Raw genomic sequence first — 21,691 nt, 5'->3', positions numbered from 1 at the left:
TTATAGCCTCAATCTCAGGGTGCCTTGCAAGATTTCACCTCAGAGATACCTCCCCAAGTGGGACCCTGCTCTCAAGGGTTGTGCTCCCACACCGATCTGCATCACACAGCCTATAGCTGTGGATCCACCCTCTGGGGGAGCACCCTCGCTCCTTCACCCAAATGGAGGACATCTCCTTAAGACATACGGGTCCCTGTACCTGTAACGTACCTGGTGCATACCAGGGCTCTTTCTCTGCCCCACAGTGGATGATGTGTGGGCCTCTCTCCTCCTCAAAATTAAGACACTTGCACTTAAGCCTTTGCAGGACAGATCTTTCCAGGTACAATCCCTTCCTGGTTTTGTGCAATTATCACCAGCCTCTGTTTTCAAAAGACAGGTGCCTGTGACAGATAGGTGAATATCTCCAAGAACCAAACTGAAACAATAGAAGCTAGGCACTTAATAAAAAATAATCCCTCACAAAGCCCACCTAAATTGTTCAGTATCTAAATATTTTACAAATCTGGGTCATGGATCCCTAAGTTCATTTGGGGAGATGCCTATGTGGTCATCCTCACAGCGGTATGTGTCCCTTTTTAAAGCCGGCGGGGCAGGAAGCCTCCTCTGCATCTCCCAGCATCTCTGGCCTTTGGTTACTACTAAAAGGTTTCTCTTTAGCTCCTGTTTCATCTTCCATCATCACAAGACAGCTGCTGTAAGGTCTTCTTCCCATTTGGCCTCTGACTAATCACATCTATCCTGATGTCTGATAGAGAGAATGCCTCTTTGCGGTCTAATGGGAGCAGTGAGGGATTCAACAAAGGACCTTCCTTCCACTTTTAGAAAGAACTTTCATCAAAACGTAACTAAGCTAAGAAAACAGCTAGAGAACTGCTTACCATCTCCTTCAATCACATGACTGCAGGGGGAACAAAACAGCTGAAGAGGAAGGAGAAACAACAAAGTTTTCAAGCAATGATTTTATTGACGGTAATTTCTCAAATGTATCTCAATAGCTTTCCTGTTTTATTTAAAATGAAATAAAAGGAGAAGGATGGCAAGTCTGATTTGGGTTTCCAATTGAATCTTGCGTCATCTAATTACAAATGTCTTCATGATATTAAAAATGAAAATATTTCTTTACATCTGCTCCACCCTCTACAAATATGGTTTTATTTTGCTGCTTCCCTAATCCTGAACATCTGAGCATTTGAAATCCAGCAACGAAGAGTCACATACACATTTTTAGTAAACATCCAGCTGAACATCTGTACATCCACTCAACACACAACTCTTCCCTGGTGTATGTTCTTGCTCTATCCTGACTGCAATACTGTTGCTAATCATGTCATGGCATTTATTGTCTGCAGGGATGCCAGCATATTTCAATCACCTGCCCTTCATCGCTGACAAATTTAGGATCCACCTGCAAATTTGCAGAATTCCCAAATGTAATCCTCCTTTATTTATCCAAGCAGAGATGTGTACACAACACCTTGCACCTGGCTTCCAAAGAATAAAGGTCTATCCATTATGGTGCTGGACTGCACAGTCAAGGGAGTCTGGAGGGAAACGGTACAACTACATATACCTCTTCTTTAAATGCTAGGTGCTGTCCTCTGACAAATTTAGTCTTTGTTAGTCTTCAGCAACCGGATGAAAGAGCTGCTTGATGCAGCTGATCTTAACACACGGTCATCTTAGAACTGCAGCTGTAAGGAAGACCACGCCATTCAAAAGCTTTGTGTTAAACCACTACTCCTGAGTGGCAAGTCGTCTTTATGTTCTTGGGGAAAACTGGGTGTCATTAGCTGCTCTCATTTAAACATCTGTAAAAGCTTGAAACAGCTCAACATAAGCAACACTAAGCTTGAAGAGCAACTAGATTCTGATTAGCCCAGCTATCGTGAAAATAAGAATTACAACTATTGTTTTGTACTTTTAGATCACTAAAATAACATTCCTTTTACTGTCTTTAACATTTCAACCCAAAAGTTACAAAAAAAAATGCACTGAAGTGATTCTGATACGTTATTAATGACAAAGATTACATTTTCAGCACCACTGCATCTTGTGAAGAAAGTACATGCTACAGGATATTTTCACAACAAAAGGACTAGACTGCTTATCTTTATAACTTAAATGGAAGATAAAGAAGTAAATCTTGTACAGAGACTTGAAATATGAACTGTCACCTAAACTGCTTTAGAGATACTTACGTGGCAAGTAACTGGAAGCCACAGAAATGTTATAATGCCCACTAGCACTACGTTTGTCACAGAACTTTACTGCCTTTCCATATATCCTGCTTCTCACTTGGTGACATTTTCTTCTGCAAGGACCTCGCAATGCTTCCTGGGACATCTCCTGATTTTAGCTCCGCAGGCAGAGGTCTCTTCTCAGTGGAAGATCAGGCACATCAAGGTTGAAAATGGGATTAGGAGATGCATTTGCTGATCACTGCTGCACACTTTTCTAACCCTTTCATGGAAGCTGATCAGCGATATTCCAGGTAAGTACGTTAACCTTTACACTTGTGAAAGACAACGTGTCAGCTGATGCTTACCTCCACGTGCCACTGTTTGCCCATAGCGTTCACCACACGTCCTTCAACTGGTCTTCTATGTGCTCCACAGATGGGGACGCCCATTTTGTCACGGCAGGTAAACCATGTAATTATTCTCTCTTTGGTTTGTGAGCATCAGCAGTGAGTTCCTTCCTGTTCAAAAATTCATTAATTGAGAGCATGAATAGAACAATTTCAACTTCAGAGCTTCTGTAGAGATCATTTAATTTTTAGCACTTGTTTCAGTAACAGGATTTATACTATGTCTTTAGCAGCATCAAATACGACAGTTCAATATGATTATTTTTTTTAAACAAGCTTGATTGATTCTGAGAAAAGCCTGCTAAGTAGGATGCATCAAATCTGTATGAAAATAGCTACGGAGCTTGTCTCAAACAGGTTAGAAAGCTGTAGTCATGCCTGGCTTACATTCTGGCTCTCTTAGCACAGGCTTCTTTTAGATTTACTTAAATGTAATTGAAGGAAAGAAAAATGCACTCCTCTGCATTTTCCCCGTGATATCAAACATCAGAGAAAGAAAAATATAAGCTGACAATACCGCTGACAACACTACAGGTTGTTCTTCAAATCAGCCTCTGCCATGATAATGAAATGATAGCTTCCTTTGTACTAAAAAGCAAACAACTAGTAACGTGTGTTGTATCCTACAATGCCCCCTCATCCATGCATCACTGGGGGATGTAAAAACATGCAGCTATGTATTCTGCAGCTGCAGAAGCTGATGAAACGAGATGAAGGAAATCTGAAAAGAAAAACACACTTTGTGCAACTCAACAGCAAAGAACATAGGCAAGATAATGACTGAAGCAGCCAAAGACAACCAATTTTCTGCCCTTTGTATTAGAAAAATAATGTCAATCATTTTGCTGCTATAAGCAAGTTTGCACCCAGATTTCCTATTTCCTATGGTACCACCCTGTGCTGCAAATTGCAGTCTTTCATCCCGCCCCACTCCCATGCTTTACCCTCAGACTCTTCAGAAATTTAGATTGGAAGCTGGATGGCAAAACGGGCCCTAACTCTCTACATAACCACGTCTATTGCATTAAAAGCATGAAATCAATGGCTACACAGTTTACCTAAAAAAAAAAAAAAAACGTGAAGGATCCCACTGAAATGAGCGCATTTATTAGTGAAAAAGGTGATAAACTGGACTCAAATTGGGGAACCCCTGTTGGGAAAATAAAAATCTATTTAAAAATGACAAAACTTCTGCATCTGATTTGTTTTTAAGTGTCTACCACAGTGTATCCTACTGATCTTGAAACATCACTAGGTACAAAACACACTTGACAGGAAATCCGGTGTCGAAGTAGACAAGTAGTTAATATTTTATGCACACATTTTAAGATATCCACTCTCAGTTTTGTGATGCATTCTTAGACCTTTTTCTCATAAAAGACACTTTGGTTACTCCATCTCAGCAGGAAAGCCTTAGGAACCATAACCTCTACATCCCTCCCAACTTTCATTCCATTTTCATCATTATCAGTGATAGAAGGAAGGGTGAAGACCCACCTGCCGTCATTCTTGACGAATCCAACTCCTGCCAATACTTGTTGGCAGATATCACAGCAGAAGCACTTCCAGTGGTTGTTCATAGCTTTAGTAACGCAACCAATAACGAACTCACCTGTAGGAAACATAGTAACAGGATGTAAAATGCAATGCTACACAAAGTTAAAAGAAGCCTGCAACTGAATCGCTAGAATTACATCACCTTGCTCCTCTTCTAGAAAAGGACACTTTTCAACTGTTGTTCACACAGTGTTGGCTTCTACTCCACTAGGCCTAGAATCAAGGCTTGAAAGAGCTCCATACTCAAAGCACAACAGAACTGAGTTTGGATGGCCCTGACCCTCCTGCGAGAAAACTCCTGCAGTCAAAGTACAGTAGAATACAAAGACACACAGAGATACAGCAGGAGAATGCACTTGCTAAACAGCAAATCCAACACGCACACCGATTTCTGATCTACCACAGAGTCCTGTGCTGGGAGGCACTGAGGAAGTGAGAAAACTACCGTTTCATATTCTCTGCTGCACAGCCATGCCAAACACTCACGCTGTTCTCTGCACGCACGCTGCAGCCAAGGCCCTGAGCAGCGCAAACGCTGCCTGCAATACGTCGGGAGCTCCGCCTCCTGCTGCTGCCAAAGGCTGACACCCGGCTCTGAAGAGCCTACAGATCAAACAGCTGCCAAAGAGAAGTGATCAGGCAGATAACAGGTATGAACGAAACGAAGTCTAACATGCAAGTCTGTGGCATTCCCATGAAGTCATAGCTTTCCAAGAATAAAATGCGATGGTCTCTAGAAGTGTCGGGAAAGCTTGAGGCATCGCTGCTGACTGCAGCCCTGCTGATTTCGGCTACTCTAACCACATTCAAGAACTGGAAAAGCCCACTTTCAGGCAGGATTCATGGAGTGCTGCAGCCCAGATGGGTTTTTTCTCTCAATGAAAAGCCTTCACATTAAGCTTACCTGACATCGAAGTCACTAACTATTCTGTGAAATGTGGTATTCTTGAACCCACAAGCCTTTCTCCCTTGTGCACAAGGCCCTGAAATTTTCAGCTGTTCGAGGGACAATATTTGAAAGCAGCTCCGTGGTTGTGTGTCCTACAGGTTCGTCACTGGCAGAAACAAAATACACAACAACAGGGTTGGTGTCCTTTGACAGCTCCGCTGCCAGAGAGAGGTGGCCCTTCTGCAGCTCTGACAAGCTTTGCTGGCATTCTCCAAATCTCCTCTCAAAAGAATTAGCCAGTTCTTGAACTTTAGCTCTAACCCCAAATTGCTCTACTTTCACTTCACCATCTAAAAACAAATCCAAGATTTCCTTAGCTGTAGTCACTGCAGCCAGAGATCAGCAGCTTTTGTTCTGTATAATCTCCAGGGTAAAACAAAGCCAAACAAACTACAGAAGATACTGAAAAGAACTGTAAAAACCACTCAACCGACTAACCAGCATCACCTGTAGCTGTCCAAATTAAAACACTGTTTGATGTTTCAGAGGGCACTAAGTTCATTTCTTTAGCGATGACATGCTTTGCACACACCTCAAGAACTTGGTCCCTTCTCATAAGGATCCTGTAACACTTCTTCTGTGTATGGAAGAGGACCCTGAGCTCTCCAACACCGCGCTCCTTCCACTGAGCAGCATCTCTGGCCCAACTGTAAAATTTCGCCCTCTCTTTGAAGGGAATTCCTTCATCTTCTTCTCCAGACTACCTCCACCTAAAACACAGCACAGTAATGCGTGATTTCCCCAGAAGTTGTTGTCACCAACAACACTGTTACAATTCTGACATCATAATCCAAAATCATTCGATGTTTTCCTTTCTTCAGTGGCTTTGTACCCACAGCTCTATACTCATCATGCACTGAAGTGACCGAACAGCCCTGCCTTCTCAAAAGGAGAGAGCCCAACAGATTTCAGCCTTTGAAATTCATTTTTAAGCTATCAAGCGTGCCGGCATATTTCCCAGTGAAATTTCAGGTCTGCTGAATGATGTGCTGAGTGATAACCCAGCACTGTTAGCATTCCAGGTGTTCCCCTTATGAAGGCTGCTAAGTAACTTAATACTGGCATTTGATCAGAATAAGAATCAACTGAAAATAATAAATGGAGGCCTCACAGCTGCGTATCCTCCTCACTTTATATGTGCACATTACTGCCTTTTAACATCCTTCAATTAACACATCTTCCACAGTTAAAGAAAAGCTTGAAAGAACTGGAGAAACATGTGACAGACAAGCATTTCTGAAGGAGAAAAAGAGCAGGCAAGGCAAGACAAGAAAGAAAACAACAGACGTCATAATATGATTAACGGATGAGGAAAGGCAGACAAGATATTGCAGAAAGAGGAAGACAACATTTTGCAGACTTCATCAGATTAACTGTTCCAATTAAAGGACACTACATACTGTTTTTTTGTGCTCTATCAGTCTTGCTTAGTCATTATACTAACCTGCAATTAAGTTCTATTCTTTACAGGAAGCCAAACTAGAAGACTACAGTCATTGCAAGCTTCTCCTCTTATTAGGCATACTAAGGTTAAACACGAAATCCAGACATGAACAACTGAGTTAAGCCTTACAAAGCTACATCAGGCTTCTTCAAGCAAGTTGTTCTACTTCCTAAAAAGCTGTGTCACCACCTCCTGGTAAATTCTCTGACACGCGAGCAGTTTCTGTGGATTCTGCTTCTCCGCTGCTGGCAGCTGACTGCACAAATACTGTTGCTGTTGCTTCACTGGTTGATGGAGTATGTAATTCTTCCTTACTTGTAGAGACTGAGTCGGTACGATTAATAAAACAGTAAGCAAATAAGCCATAAGAGCCTAAGATACAAACTTCAAACTACATTAAGTCTGGACACTAAGAATAACGACTCCCTCCAAAAAAGCCACATTTTCTCTCTCCCCTCCCTCCCTCCCAGAAATTGATAAATTTCTTCATTTATTTACAACAGCAGTACAGTAAAAACATGATAGTAAGTTCTCAGTCTCCAACTTTCCTATAGTGCTACTAATGTTTCAGAACAGCTAACTAACAGGGATTAAGGGAAGTGAACAACTGGGGAAAAACAAAAAAACAAACAAGAATTGTTGTTGGAAGGTTTCAGACATTCTTCATCACTCTTAAAACACACACAGCTTTGACTCAACAAGAGACTGAAGTACCTTTGAAGCAGTACGATTCCAAAACAAGCACCATTTCCCTTGGAAACTGCTCTGAAATCACTTAACTCTTACATACCTGCTAGGAGGAATTCTACTAGCCAAAGCTGTTTCTACTTTAGGAGGCAAAGCTGTTTCCTTTCTCTCCCGGAGAAAGTTAAGTTCTTAGTAGTACCATAGTTCCAGTGCCAGAACAGACTTGAGACACAGTCAAACAAGCCAAGTAGTTTTTAATCTGCCGGACGCTTTATTTCTCACTAAGTGAAAATAGTCTAAGAATAATACTGCAAATTTATTGCCTAAACTTTCGTAAAGACTTGACTCGTACTTTGAGTTTTTACTTCTTTCTGAGAGCCTTCTGGACTGGCATCCTCCGCACTGCTACTAAAGCCACAGACAGACGTAGAAGGGACCTGTGGAGTTTCTCCTTTAGCCTTCTGCTCAGAAGATTTAGTTTCCCAAGCAGTAACACATTCACGTTTGACTGGGGGGCCTGCTGCAAAGCACAAAAATTAGTGGAAAACAGCTGTTAAGACAGCTAAATACCGTGATCATTTTTGGCACATACATTATAAAGTAACCTAACGATACTCAGAACATCTTAAATGTAGAGCTATTGAAATAACATCATTATGTAAAAAGACACTCATTCAGGATAACCAAGGAACTGTAAATCCGTCATACTTGGGTTTTCTGCTGCTATCAAAGAACCTCCATGCAATAATGAAGACTTCAATCTTGCAACTGCCACTACAAATACTAGCTTCCTTTGACATTTACTTATATTTCTGGAAGCTCAATACATGCCACCTTTTATTAGTACACAGACACTCACAGCCTCAGAAAGAGTGACTGGCCAAATGGAAGATGACAGTTTTTCTCAATTTAAATATTGTAAACATATTGTAAATGTTGTCTGTTGGTTCTAGTAGCACTATACACTTTCCTTTTGAAATTCAAGTCACAGACCAAGAACAGGTCAGCATTTTCATATTGTTACAAGAATTATTGATGGCCATACACCAAACAAAATACAACCACAGAGAAGAGCCATATGGGTATCATCTACAGAGGAAAAGCAAAACCAAGGACTGAAAAAGAAAGTAAGAAACGGAAAGCAGTCAGCAGCAGCGCGTGCTACCGATGAACTTTGAGCATTTGGAACTCCAGATGATATTAACCAGAGACTGAATAGAGCTTATTTCACAACACTTCTGGGAAGTACAAGAAGAAAAACCACGACAAACAAAGGCTCAAGCGACAGATATGAAGTTACTGGAAAGGAATGGAAGCAGACAAGGAGGATGCCTCCTAGTTGAAGGGATAATTCGAGTTGAAGCTTAAGCACAACTGCTGTTCTTGTAGGTTACCAGTCAGAGCGAGGCCTTGAACACAATAACTGCCAGCTCAACACAAAAAATGCACTGTCAGCACTTCACCCTGACATTTTAAACAACGCCTCGTTGTTTAAACAATATTAGCATCTCCTGGTTCTAGCAGTACCAAACTCCTTCCCTACAAAAAAAGCAACACTAAGATCAACTCTGACGCCTCGGACAGATTCCAAAATCCTACCCGCAACTCCCTTTCTCACTACAGACTTGCACTGAGTCCTGCATAAGGCATGCTTCTGTTCTTACGTGCGAAGAACTACAATTTCATATTTACTCAAGTTGAAAGTCTAGGATTTGAAGATTCACAGACGTGCATTAGAACTGAAAGAAACGACATACTATTAAGACAGAAGAAGTAATACACAATGACCAGCATTAACAAGTGATTGACTAATGAGCTGCACACTTGAATAAATTACTGGTTCAATTAACACTCACCTTTCTCCAAGATTTTGAACGAGAAGTTGGAGGGCCCACCCTGTGCCGAAGGAGCCGGCTGGGATGCCTCGCTCTCCCAAGGTTTCTGAGCAGCACTACAGCTTTTGGGTGGTTCAGCTACTCCCGCTTTTTCCTGCTCTGCTTTCCGAGATGCTGAAGTTCCTTCATCTCTCTTTCTTGGACGATTCAAGCTGAATCCAAAGAGGGAGCCGGGGGCTGAAGTATTCCCAAACGGGAATGTCTCTTTGTTACTGAAAACGCTCCTGACAGATTCAGATCTAAATACAAACTTTGGAGCAGAAACCTCCGTTTTTGCTGGCGTTTCAGAGGTGCTTGATACCTCTAAAGCTTCTACGGTGGCATCAGAAGCATCACCACCATGGCCGAGGTCGCTTCTCTCCCTGGTAGCTTCCTCCAGCACAGCTACAGCGTTGTTACCACAAGGAGATGCTTTGGCTGCATTCGTATGAGAAACATGAGATGTTACCAACGTGCCTTTCTCACGGGTGTGCTCACTCTTGTCCCTGTCTGCTGTTTCTTCAGACTGGAATGTAACTCCACTACTTGAAGGCAGTTCGTTTTTGTCTTTTTCATCCATGTTTGTCAAGTCAGTTGTACACTCTTTGGATGGATCATCTTTCTTAGCGGTATTTTTACTGGACTCCTGTATACCAAATTTAAATCCACCTAGAGGCATCCACATTGAAAAATTACATCCTTCCTCTGCAGGCTTTGCTTCACCATCTGCAAGATTCTGAGAGGTACATGCTGGTGTTTTCCCTTCAAATTTCAAGGAAAATTCTTGTAGAGATATTTCTGAATTAGTTTTGCTTGTATTCTGGCAAGTAACACATTTTGGGGCAGTGAGTTCATTTCTTACTAAACAGATGTCACAGTTCCACTGGCCTCCCTTTTTAGCAAAGGCAGATCCTAATTTGTCCTGTGCGGCACTAACACTGGATTCTAGAGGTTTTAAAACCACACGTTTTGTGAAATAGCCTGGTTCAGGCAGTGGTGGATTTGTGCTTGCCTGTGGAAGGCTGTAGTTGTAGCGATCATCACCACCACGAGGCGAAATGATTCCAGCAGATGGAGCATCAAAATGCAAAGGTGCACCATACGTGTCTTGAGGAAACACAGCAGCACAAGTGTTTCGCAGAGGTGGTGTGCGGATTGCTTGTTGATGAGCGTATCTACGCTGCTGAGGTGCAAGTCCATCCATGCCACAGACAGGTGCCTGTCATGGTTTTGGTTTTTGCTTATTTGATTTTCAATATTCCACATCAAAACATCATGTACTGGAAGTGTTAATGCTCTAATTCTACGTACCTATCCCTATACATTACGGAAGTCATGGGATCTGACCCTTCCGGGGGGGGGGCTGTCTCTTACTGCCTGGCAGTGGGTGCTGGAGGTGCTTTCCTATCCGTTCCAAGCTTTTTCAGGTTTGACTCGGTCTTGGGAACTCTCTCTCATATCTTATTTGATTTATTAGTCTCAATTTCAACTAGATTGTATTATATTGTATTATTTTGTATTCCGATATCATAGTTAGTAAAATAAGTTTACCTCCATAGATCGTTGCCGCTGTTTTTTTTTTCCTTTTCCCCCTTCCTTCCCATTTTGTGGGCCCAGGTGGGGGGTGGGGGGGGGCAGGGGCCTACTGCCCCCTGTCACGGGCATAAACTGATCTAGTTAATTCCGTGACAGTGCCTAAAGAAAAAGCACCGTTACTTCCTTGTGGAAAAGGAGGAAAAGGGATTAGGGTGCTAAAGCCCATGCAACATGTACTCTTAATAGCAAGGCGTACCGTAAAATTACATTTCAACTCTAATCAGTTTAAACTAAAATCATACGTTCAAAACTTGAGTGGTATCTGAAAACACAGACTGGGGAGAAGCATAAGCTGAATAGACTCATTTTTCTTTAGTATTTAAAAAAAAAAAAAAAAAAAAAATCAAGCCCCCATACTATTTTGGAGAAAAGAACATTGCAGACAATGAGCAGAGGACATATGTTAGCAGGCTAAAAACATGCTTTGCTGGCTGTTTCTCCCAAACCCAATATCCCAAAGCTTAGCTGATTACGGAACTTTCTGCCTGTCTCCAGCAGACCTCAAGTTTAGTAAACGCTCTCTAGGGAATCGCAGTTATATCCTGCTACACACAGAATCAAAACCAGTTCAACACATCAGTAGAAATGGCTTGAGCGGATTCGTACGTCCTCACCTTTGTTGGTGTTACACTGGTTGCAGCAGTTCTTTGAAGATACTGCGAGTTACAAGCAGGTGACTGGCTACAGTGAACAGATGGGCCAGAGGTAGCAACTGAAAAGGAACACCAAGAAAGGAGCTTATATCCAGTTTTTGTGATTACTGACTTGAGTGAACTTTCCCAGGGGACCAGTTTTACTCATTCATCTCAGAACACTGCAGAAACATTTTCAGAAATCTTACTCCGTTTAGCTAAGTGTTCAATTAAAAATTCAGCATCAACTTACCCCTTAAAGGAGCTTCATGAAGATTTTGTGCTCTCCGATAACCATCTGACACTGTATCTGTTTCATAGCTTCCAGCAGGCCAGCAGTGAGATGATACATTTACACTGGAACTATTACGTTTCATTTCCCGTATTTCATTCTATTAAAGACAGTGTTTCAATTAAGAGCATGTAAACGTATTACATCGGTATTTGGAGAAAACCTAAGGAACGATCCCTACGCTCCTCTGCTATTTAAAAGCATGTTCAAGGTCTGAGACACACACACAAAAAAGATGAGTTAAGTGCTGCAATAATCTATGATCTTCCCATGCTTTATGAAACTGAGACTGTTCCCTGAAGCTAGAAATAAACCCAGAACAAAGATGACAGTAGCTAAGCTGAAGAAAGCACAACTTTCTGCATGCACAATCCTCAGGATTACTTCCCATATCTGAGTACCAAATCAGAGTTTGTAGGCAACAAAGTTTTACTCTTGAACTCACTTTAAGCAGATGTTTATAGCAGTTCTCTTCACTGAGTTTTAAGAGGTAGCCTGGTAAGGGAAGTTCAATGCTTGGGTCACAAAGTACTTACCAGAACAAAAAGATCAACCATTCTGCATCGAATATAGTGACTCAAGTTGCTTACCGTTAAAGCTTCCACGTGCTGACACAGCTTTTGAAGTAAGGACTTGTGATCTTCTGCCCACTGAGAGAGAGTCTTAGGAGAAAACTGGAAAGAAAAGAAAAAAACTAATTGAACTTGGATTTTTTTATACAAATGTAACACTTCCCTAGAAGAGTAACCGGCTAATATACCTGGTAGGTATTTGTTGGCAAGAAAGAGAACTTCTTAGGTGATGGAATTGAATATTTTACTTCCACGTGTGCAGCTGGTGAGATATTTCTGGAGGCAAGACTTCCCTCTTCACCATTCTCTCCAAGCTCCTGGATCACTGCATTCAGCATTTCCGTTACAGCTTTAACAGATACCAGCAGCTAGAAATGTATTTGAAATGCAAGTCATGATCGCAATTCTTCCTCAGAGCAAGAGGCTGTGCTCTGATCTACGGCTGAACAGTTTGCAAGGCTTTCTGCACAGAAATTCTGGGTGTTTTTTGTTGTTTTTGTTCCCCCAGGAAAGCCCTATATCTGTTAACATTAACGTAAGACGACAACTCACACAAGCATTAATTCTTTTACTTACTTTGTCAGCTACTGACGGGTCAGAGGAGCTTTCGTCAATGATCTTCATCAGGTAATGCTTTCTTTTAACAAGATAGGCTTTGCGTTCTTCTGGTAACGTATCATCACTCTCAACCTCTTCTGCCTTTCTTTGGTAAAGCTAAGTAACAGCATATGGATTAGGAATAATCGGTCGGAACGTAAGTAATAGAAAAGGTAATGCAATTTACAAACTTACAGTGGCAAGATTCCAGTACGAAACCACATTCTTAATAGCTTCAAACGCTAATAAAGCATCATCAGTTTTGCCTTCAGCTGCATCCAGCATTGCAAAAACTACACGTGCCTCTTCTTCATAGGCTGCAACCTGGAAGACCTACAACCAAAGCAAAAGACAAGTCACATGACACAGTGAGGACACTTGGAACAGCCAGTGACTGTAAGCATCTAGTAAGTAGTTGTAGTGACTCAGCAGTTCCCATACAGTAGTCAAATAGGAGGTGGTATTAAGGCAGTTCAGTATCTTCCAATCAGAGTGTTTTAAAACTCAGAAGTTCAACAGAAAGATACTACCAAATCTGAGTATTAGCAGTACAGCGACAAAAAAAACCAAAAAAAACAAAACCAACCACCACCCATCAACACACAAAGCCAACCGAAACAAAAAACAAACCAACCAGCTAACAATTCATATGTAAGCCTGTGACATACAACCCCTCTTACTCTCATCTTTGAATAATCCCTCAGTACCTGGATGTCCACACTATGGAAATGTCTGAAGAGAGGATATGCAGGTTCAGGAATACTTCTGTGCTTTTTGATAGTTCTCAAGCTAAGCAAAGTTTTCTTCCAGTAGTAGACGCTTCTTCCAATATATTCTTTCTGGTCGTGGGAGTTAAGGCTAACGCCCTGTTGAAGAAGAGAAATTCAAACTATCACAGAAAATTTAAGTAGAGTGTTATTCATACTTATTCTTCCCTGATGCAGTTGTTTTCTTGACAAGTTCCAAGAATTTTTCTCTCTCTCTCTCTCTCTCTCTCTCTCTCCCCGGAAGATCCACTCCACTGGAGTTTCCTGAGCAAGCCCATGACCCAGGTAAGCCTCCTATTTATTCTCTTTGTCTCGCTGTGCCTAACTCTCTTGCTTATTTCATTATTATAACATCTTAATATTATTAAATTATATAATATTCCTTTATATAATTTTCATTGATTATACAATGTCAAACAAAAGGAACTAGTTTTACACAACCTATGGGAATCAATCCAGAAGCCATCTAGAAGGTTGGTTCCAATATTTCCAAACTGAAGCAGCCTTACGTTGTTTTTTTCTGCATAAGAGCACAAACAGCATCCCACCAGGATCTTTGCTTCTCAGTACAGAACTGTTTGCACAGCAGCAACGGTAAGAACAGAGGTTGATGTGTGCCACGCTGAGTATTAAACTTCTCTTGCAGTTCTAAGTTGCTAGTGAACACCATCCCGAGTAAAAAAACCTGTTTTGGTGAAAATAAACAAACAGAAGGTATTAGGTAGCAAAAAACAGGCATTTAAATGCATTTAAGAACTTAGGAAGCTTGCTTACTTCAAGGTCCAACAGGCAAATGGACTCAGGAGCATCTGTTTCCAGTCTCGATGTCTCTTGGGGCAAGTGGAAAAGTTGTTGTAATGATCTGCGCAGTGGGAATAACACTGACATGGAATTCCACTGCAAGCCAAGCCATGCAAGGTGCTGGAGACTACCACTGTGCATCTGAACAGCACCTATGCAAAAACAAGGGTTGCAAGAAGCTAGGATCTGCGTCCTCGTTAGGAAAGGTATCATTCTACTCCTGTTACACTCGAATTCAAAGCCAGACTTCATCATCAAGTTAAGCCTAAAAAATGGGAAGATATCATTAGTTCACAATTCATCCTGGAATTATTTCATTTTCATGCCTGTCACCTGTGTTCATAGATTACACATAACAATGTGGGCCTTCCTATCAGCACTCATCAGCATACAAGCACTTTCCAGCTTCAATTGGAAATGAGTCAGAACAGACCAGAAGACAACAGTGTGGAAGCAAGAAGTATGTGAGAAATTCTTCAGAACCTGGCATGATGATACTGCCCTTCAGCTACAGCTGAAAGTGAAACTTCTTGCAAAGCACCCTCTGAGTAGGGCAACCACGAGCAGCTATTACAGACATTGTCTTTTGTGGCAAATGAAGCACTTGTAGAGGAACCTCTAATACAGAGTCATGCTTATGTTGAGTTTAAGTAGCATCTCTTACCAATATCATATTTACTCAGTTCTCCCTGCTCTGGTGCTTGGGGACTGACATCTCCCATATCATCTGTGCCGAGAAAAGACCTCTCTTTAGAAGCTCCACTCCCAAACAGGCTTTCAAACAATGTAAATAAACCACTTCTGTTTGCAAGTTTCCACAATCTCTTTCAAGAAGTCTTCCTTGCTGTGGCTTAAGTTCAGCAACATATGACCTAGAAAAACGTAATGTCACATAAGAACACTCAACTTAAACAAGGACAACAATATTTGATGCAGTGGGTTGTTCCTGCTGCTTTAGGCTGGGAATCCAGACTTCCCCTTATGATATTTACAAATTTCTAACTTACACTCTCCCTATAATTAAGTCACCCTTTTAGCATATGGGCTGACAGCAGTCCCAAGGCATTTTCAAATCCAGTTCTCCAGAATTACTGTGTATTTTTATTACAATGACACTGCAATTGTCTTCAAAATAAGTAGCTGTCAGTCTCCTCTATTCAGGAACAATTCAGCCTGATGCTCGGTGTTTTCTTCGTTTTCACCTAGAGCCCACAGGATAATGAAGACTGAAAACAACTACCTCGGCTTCATCAAAAAAATGAAAAAAAAAAATGCACCAAACCTGTTGGAACAAAGAAGGGAACAAAAGCGACAGGAAAGGAGCAATATTTTCTTTTATACTTGGGACTAGCAATGCTTACAAATAGTATATTAGTAGGCAGAAACCAGCAGGCTCGGAGACACTGAAAGTTAAATTCTATCTTAATGTCCTGGAAATAAAAAGAAAAAGCCCATTACGTGTCAGGATCAAACCGCTTTTTTGTATTTCATACGTAGCCAAAATACAGAACGTTTGATAGCATGTTCCAAGACGCCAAGTGTGCTCTTTAACAAGCCATTAACTCTGACATTAACTGCTCATAAAATGGAACTATGGAACATTTATAATGCTTAGTTTTTATTACCAGACTGGCTTTTTCGGTCACAGGCCAACATTTCCAGCGCATCTTGCCCAGCACAATCTCCTCTTATTAGTTTTGACTTTGGTTTAGGAATCTGGCAAAGAAAGAAAAGAACTGCTACAGCTTCTTCTCAACAAAAAACAACTCACCCTCATTTAGTCTTAAAAGTTAGGAAACAAGCTTGTTTCTTTCCTGAAAAGGACACAAGGTGAGTAACTGAACAATTGCAAATAGCTGTAAGAGCGCACAAGAGAAAGCGATGTTTTGAACCCAAGAACTTGTGCAAAAGGGAAAGCTGATTTTATTCCATAAAGCAAAGAATTAAGCTTGATCAAGCTCTGCTGCTTATGCAATTAGTATGTGAGAGCTACTCAGGTCATTCCCCTCCCCCCCATACCACTAACCTTAATATTAGTTATTTTAGCTGCATTACAGAGAAGGGAATAGCCTATAGGAAACACACTCATTAGCCCTTAGTCACTTTACTTCTGACAAGTGAAACAGATGAGATTTTCTTCACACTACTTGAAATCTTTTAAACAAGTATGGAAGGGTAAGATTTGGCCAGGAGACAGCCTCAAAAACAGTAGTTAGTTTTTGGAATGCAGGCGTTCAGTGCGCGTACAGTGAGAGCATTCAAGAACTGCAACAATTACAGGCACAATCTGAAGAGTGACTTACGTGGAAACTTCTCAGATAACACAATGCTGCGAGTTCACATGCATCTCTCCATTGTGCCTCGTTGTTCTGGGCCGTTTTCAGCAGGAAAGTTCCAGCGTGCATGTAGAAGTGTCCTTTCATTTCAAGGAAGGTACGAGACAGCTCATCAGGTCCATTCGCACACGGCTTCACAGAGTGAAGCACACGATCAAAACTGGAACATAGAAAAGATTCATTTTCAACCAAGTCCTGGTCTCCCAGGATTTATACTAGACCCCTATCACTGAGTCTTCTCTGAGGCCTTTAGCTCAGACACAGCTTGCAGATCAAGCCTAGCAACATTTGCTCTTTGCAGTTAGTACAGAGGAACTCCTCTTCCATCCATAAAACAGCTACTCACTGAAAATGATGCCTGCTAGAAGTTCGGTGACCCAGAAAAAATATTCATTTTTTTTCTTTTTTTTTTCTTTTTTTAAATAAGCAGAACAGTTAAAAGAGTACCTTTCAAGGGCCCCTCTGCTTTCTCAAACATCTCTAGAAGCAAGCGTCATTTTAACCAAGCTAGAATAGGCCAGCAGATGACCCTTCTTGACAGCTCTCCAATTATTTTTATCAGCCTCCAAGTCTCGTACTGATTCAAGATATTCCTAAAGAATAAAGTTCATCACAGAATGAGGAACCGCCATCCTTCTATGAAGGCAAGAGTTTCTCCAGAACTTCTTGCTACATAATCCAGTTTCCCAGGTGAGATGTTAACGTATTCTTCAGCAGCAATGTTCCAGGAACTATTTGCCTCAGCAATTCCCTCCCTGATGGAGCTGCTGTATCTAACTTAATACCTCAGCTAGAAACTAAACAACTCTTTAAGGCTTAAGAAAATCCTAAATAAATCATTGTTTCCACAGACATTACATTTAAAGGAGTTAAGCCACTTGAGAATTAGCTGCCATTGTAACGATACTAAGAGAATAACACCAGTTTCAAGGACATGGGAGATTATGACAGGATCAAAACATGATTAAATACCTCAAATGTCTTTATGACGCACAAACACCACTCCAAGCTGGAGTCTACAGGTATTTTCTTCTCCGCCTCCTGACAATGAAGCACAGCATCTCTTAATCCATTATTTGAACGGTAGAGAGCAACCAGTCTGATGTTAAGGTAGGGATCGTCTGGTCTCGCATAGAGCTCGGTTTGAGTCATATCAAAGAGCTGATTCCAGCCATCTTCGCCTTTACGCTCCAGTAACTGCTCCTATCACATATGAAGGCAACACGTTAAAATTTCATTCTCTACGAGAGCCTCTTCAGTAACTATGTTACCTGACTGTTTTCTCATTGCCACGTTACAGGCTACGTTACTCAAACTGCTCTGGAAAGCTGGTAGGTGCTACAGAGAGTTTGACAAACATTTTAGAAGTGAGGGAAAAAAAAAAACAAAACACACAAAACCCAAAGCTTTAGAGTTTGCATCTTGTAGATGCTAAGTTAGATGCTAAGTTAAGACTGTCAAACCACCTGGTTCAAAGATGCCACACATCAATACAGAACAGCTTGTCTAAAAAAATAAAATAACATAACCACACAAAAAATCCCAAAGCACAAGCCTCTCAAGACTTTGATTTCATTGCAGTTGTGCTCCAGAAAACTAACACCTGTACAAAAGTGAGATTGTATGACTGAAAGCATTTACACAGTATTAGGGAATAACAGCATCTCCTACACTTGACAGTTTTCAACTCAAATTAAAAAAAACTAGAAAGCAGTGTAGTCATGTAATAGAGACAATACTTAACCTATCTAATCTTGACCTCTTGGATAATATTACTACCATGGTTTTCCCATCGCTTGACGCAACTAAAGTTTCTTCTAGGCACAGAACAGAGATCAGAAGCTGGAATTTACCTTCAATCTGTAAGCAGCAGGATTCCCAGGGAAGAGCCTGGCAGCTTTCTCAACCCAGTACTCTGCTCTTCCATCAGCGATGTCGTTACTGCATAGTAACTCTGCAATCTTCAGTACAAGATCTTTCTGCATTGGATTCAGCTCCACAGAACGCTGGTTTTCCCCATGCATACACATAAGAAAAAAGGTTACTAGTAACTTGATCTTGCAGTCCACGTAGAACAAGAAAGAAAACATGTCAAACATGTCCCCCATTAAACAGACCCAGCAAGTCAAATTAGAACTATCAATAAATACTTTCTCACTACTTTAAGAAAAGCCTCCCTTTCAAGAAGGCCACCATTGGTTTGTAACACCCAGACAACTGCTGGAATTCAGAACACCGTAAGAGAAACAATGTCAAAACCAGCTCCTCTACCACCCGCTGCTGCTCTACTCAGACAGCCAGACCAGGGGTATCTCTAGCCTAACCTAATACGGAGGCTTCCGGAAAACAGAATTAAGTCACAAAGGCTGATGGCACTCAGTCACTGTGCTGGCAACAAGACTTTTGTGTGTATCCTCTCCCTCCCCGGTGCCCGAACAATGAAACACAGACTGTGAAGTTCACATTTATATGCTTACCTAATCGGAACTGTATTTGCCCCATTCCCTCTACCTCTGAGGAAACAAACAAACAAAAAGCCCACCGCTAACAAGAAAACAAACAATGCAACTGAAAAACACTCTCAGCCCAGTCTTTCAGCAGCAGCCTACTGCAGAATTCTACAGGGCTCAAAGATTCTTAGTCCAAAGGGCAGCGGGAAGAAGACTATCTTACCTTGTAACACCCAAAAGCTTTTTCCGTGTTATCCTGAGCCTCGTAGATCTGTCCCAGAAACCTGTGCGCTTTGGGATCTCTCTCTCGGACACTGAGATAAATAGATGTGTATCTACAGAGTAAATAAATAAAGAAAGAAAAACCAGAAGGATCAGTATTCCTCAGTATTACAAGTCCCCCCACACCTTGCAGCTAACGTGGGACTTTAATCTGTCACACAGGACAGTTAGCTGTATTTAGTTCAAGGGGCTTGATCTAGATCTTCAAGTAAGGCACAACATTATTGCTACACGTACAGATGTTGCATATTTGCCTGCAAGCACTGGCCTTCATTAAATAAAGCAGTAGCTCACAGGAACTGTAAGAAGGACGTAGCACGATGGCATAAAAGACATTTCTACCGGATGGGTTTTTACAGCACCACGTAACTACCCATGCTTTAAGTTGCCGTTTTAGGAAGATTTAAATGGCACCACATTTCCCATTTGCTGCTACCTTAAAACAGCATGACAACGGTCTTCATTTCTCCACTCTACTTCATTTAGCTTTCCCATCACACTTTAAAGAACAGAACAACATACGTAACGTTTATTACCTCTTAGCAAGTTCGTATTCTTTTATCTCAAAGTACAGCTTAGCAAAAAAGAATCCTCTTAACGACCTCTGAAGAAAAAAAAACCAAAAGGTACATTTTAAATATACAGTACTTTTGAAGTAATTGAGTAGGGAGACCCTTCTTTCCAGGGGTGCATAACACTTCCGAAAGTGTCTTCACAGCTATCAGCTCCAGTTCACTCCTTGTACTCTGGGCTTTGTTTTTGAAAGACACAGGAGTAAGAAAATAACATTTCTTCCCAGTAACTGGCAAAGGCTACCAAAGCGAAACTGAGGTTAGTAGCAAAGCAAGTCCTCACACTTGTTACTTTTCACAAGCACACTTCCGACTAAAGAGAGGAGAATGGGGTCAGCTACATACAAGCTGTTTCTCTTGCAACCTATCCACGTTGCAGAAGAAAACAAATGCCACAAATCAAGCTCCTCCTGTCCATGCTTCTGTCACCTTCCTCTCTCGCCTGCCCCGCCTCCTCGTAAACGGGGCTGGAAAGGAATTTCAAAAGAAACGCCGGCAGCCTCGCACAACCCTCCTCTCCAAAATCAACGCAACAGGAAGACCAGCAGCTACTTCCATCACCGACCGCGCTCCACAGCCAGTCGTTCCAGAGAGCAGGGGATCACCCGGCTGCCCAGCCACCAACGCAGGCAGCAGAGCTATTTCCCCCCGCCTCTCCCTCTCTTCCTGCCGGCGTTTCACAACGCCGTCGCACCCACGGCAACAGCAGCCGCACAGCGGCCAAACGAGCCCAAAGCCGAACGGCACGCGTTCCCTATTCCGGCTCCTCGAGAGAGGGAAGGCCGGAAGCCCGGGGACCGTGCCCACGGAACGGGAGGGAGCCGAACTCCGCCCCGCCGCCGGGCTCCTTCCGAAGCCGCCGAGGGCTCAGCGGCTTTCCGAGGCGCGCAGCTGCGGCGAACCGCGTTTCCGAGGAGGCGACTCCGCGCCCGCCCGCCGGCAGCCTCCCTCGGCTTCGACTCCCCGCCGGAGGAGCCCGCCCTCGGGCCCGGCACCCGCGGGAGGGGCGGAGGGACGGGGCGGGCGGGGAGCGGCCCCCACCGCGGCCCGGGGAAGGCCGAGGGAGCGCCGCCGGCGGCGCCGGCCGGGCCGCAGCACTCACCGCTCTGGGAGAGGAGGCGGCGGCCTGCACGGAGGCGACGTACCGCTCCACCTCGGGACTCGTGCGCCGTGCCATGGCCGGGAGAGAGAGCGAGCGAGAGGGAGGGAGCGGCGGAAGGCCGGCACTCGCGCGCCGCTAAGGGAGCTCCCCGCCGCACGCGGCGGAACGCCCTCCCTGCCGACCGCGGCGACGCGCGACGTCACAGCGCGGGGCGGGGCGGCGCATGCGCGGCGCCGAGCGGCCGGTTCGCGCTTCGCGCGGCGGCGCTTTGAGCCGCGGGACGTCGGGCCGCTCGGCGCGGGCTGCCGGGCGCCGCGAGGGGCTGCGCGCGCCGCCGGTCCCGTCCTCGGCCGGCCTGCCCTCGCGCGTCTTACGGAGCTCGGCGCGGTGAGGCGTACCGAGCCGCTCTCCTCACCCGTAGCGACGCGCCGCGGAGAGCGGAAGCGTCGTTTCTGCGTCGGGTATTGGAAAGGGCGGTTGATCTGAAGAAGCGCGCTGTGGCGCATCCTTAGAAACAGCTGATGTGAAAAGTAGAAGTTCCGTGCGCACATTAGTAACGTGTTTTAGAAACGCAGTTACCGAGTTACGTGA

At 43.1% G+C, this 21,691-nt stretch overlaps 1 pseudogene; it reads right to left on the bottom strand.

Moving 5' to 3' along the window:
- Positions 1 to 3,041: 3,041 nt before the first annotated feature.
- Positions 3,042 to 21,288, bottom strand: LOC149913915 (E3 SUMO-protein ligase RanBP2-like; annotated as a pseudogene).
- Positions 21,289 to 21,691: the final 403 nt, after the last annotated feature.

The sequence above is a fragment of the Phasianus colchicus genome, chromosome 33 (assembly GCF_987193195.1).
Source record: "Phasianus colchicus chromosome 33, bPhaCol1.hap1.1, whole genome shotgun sequence".
In the NCBI taxonomy this organism is placed as follows: domain Eukaryota; kingdom Metazoa; phylum Chordata; class Aves; order Galliformes; family Phasianidae; genus Phasianus; species Phasianus colchicus.
This window is presented reverse-complemented; position numbering and strand designations above follow the sequence as displayed.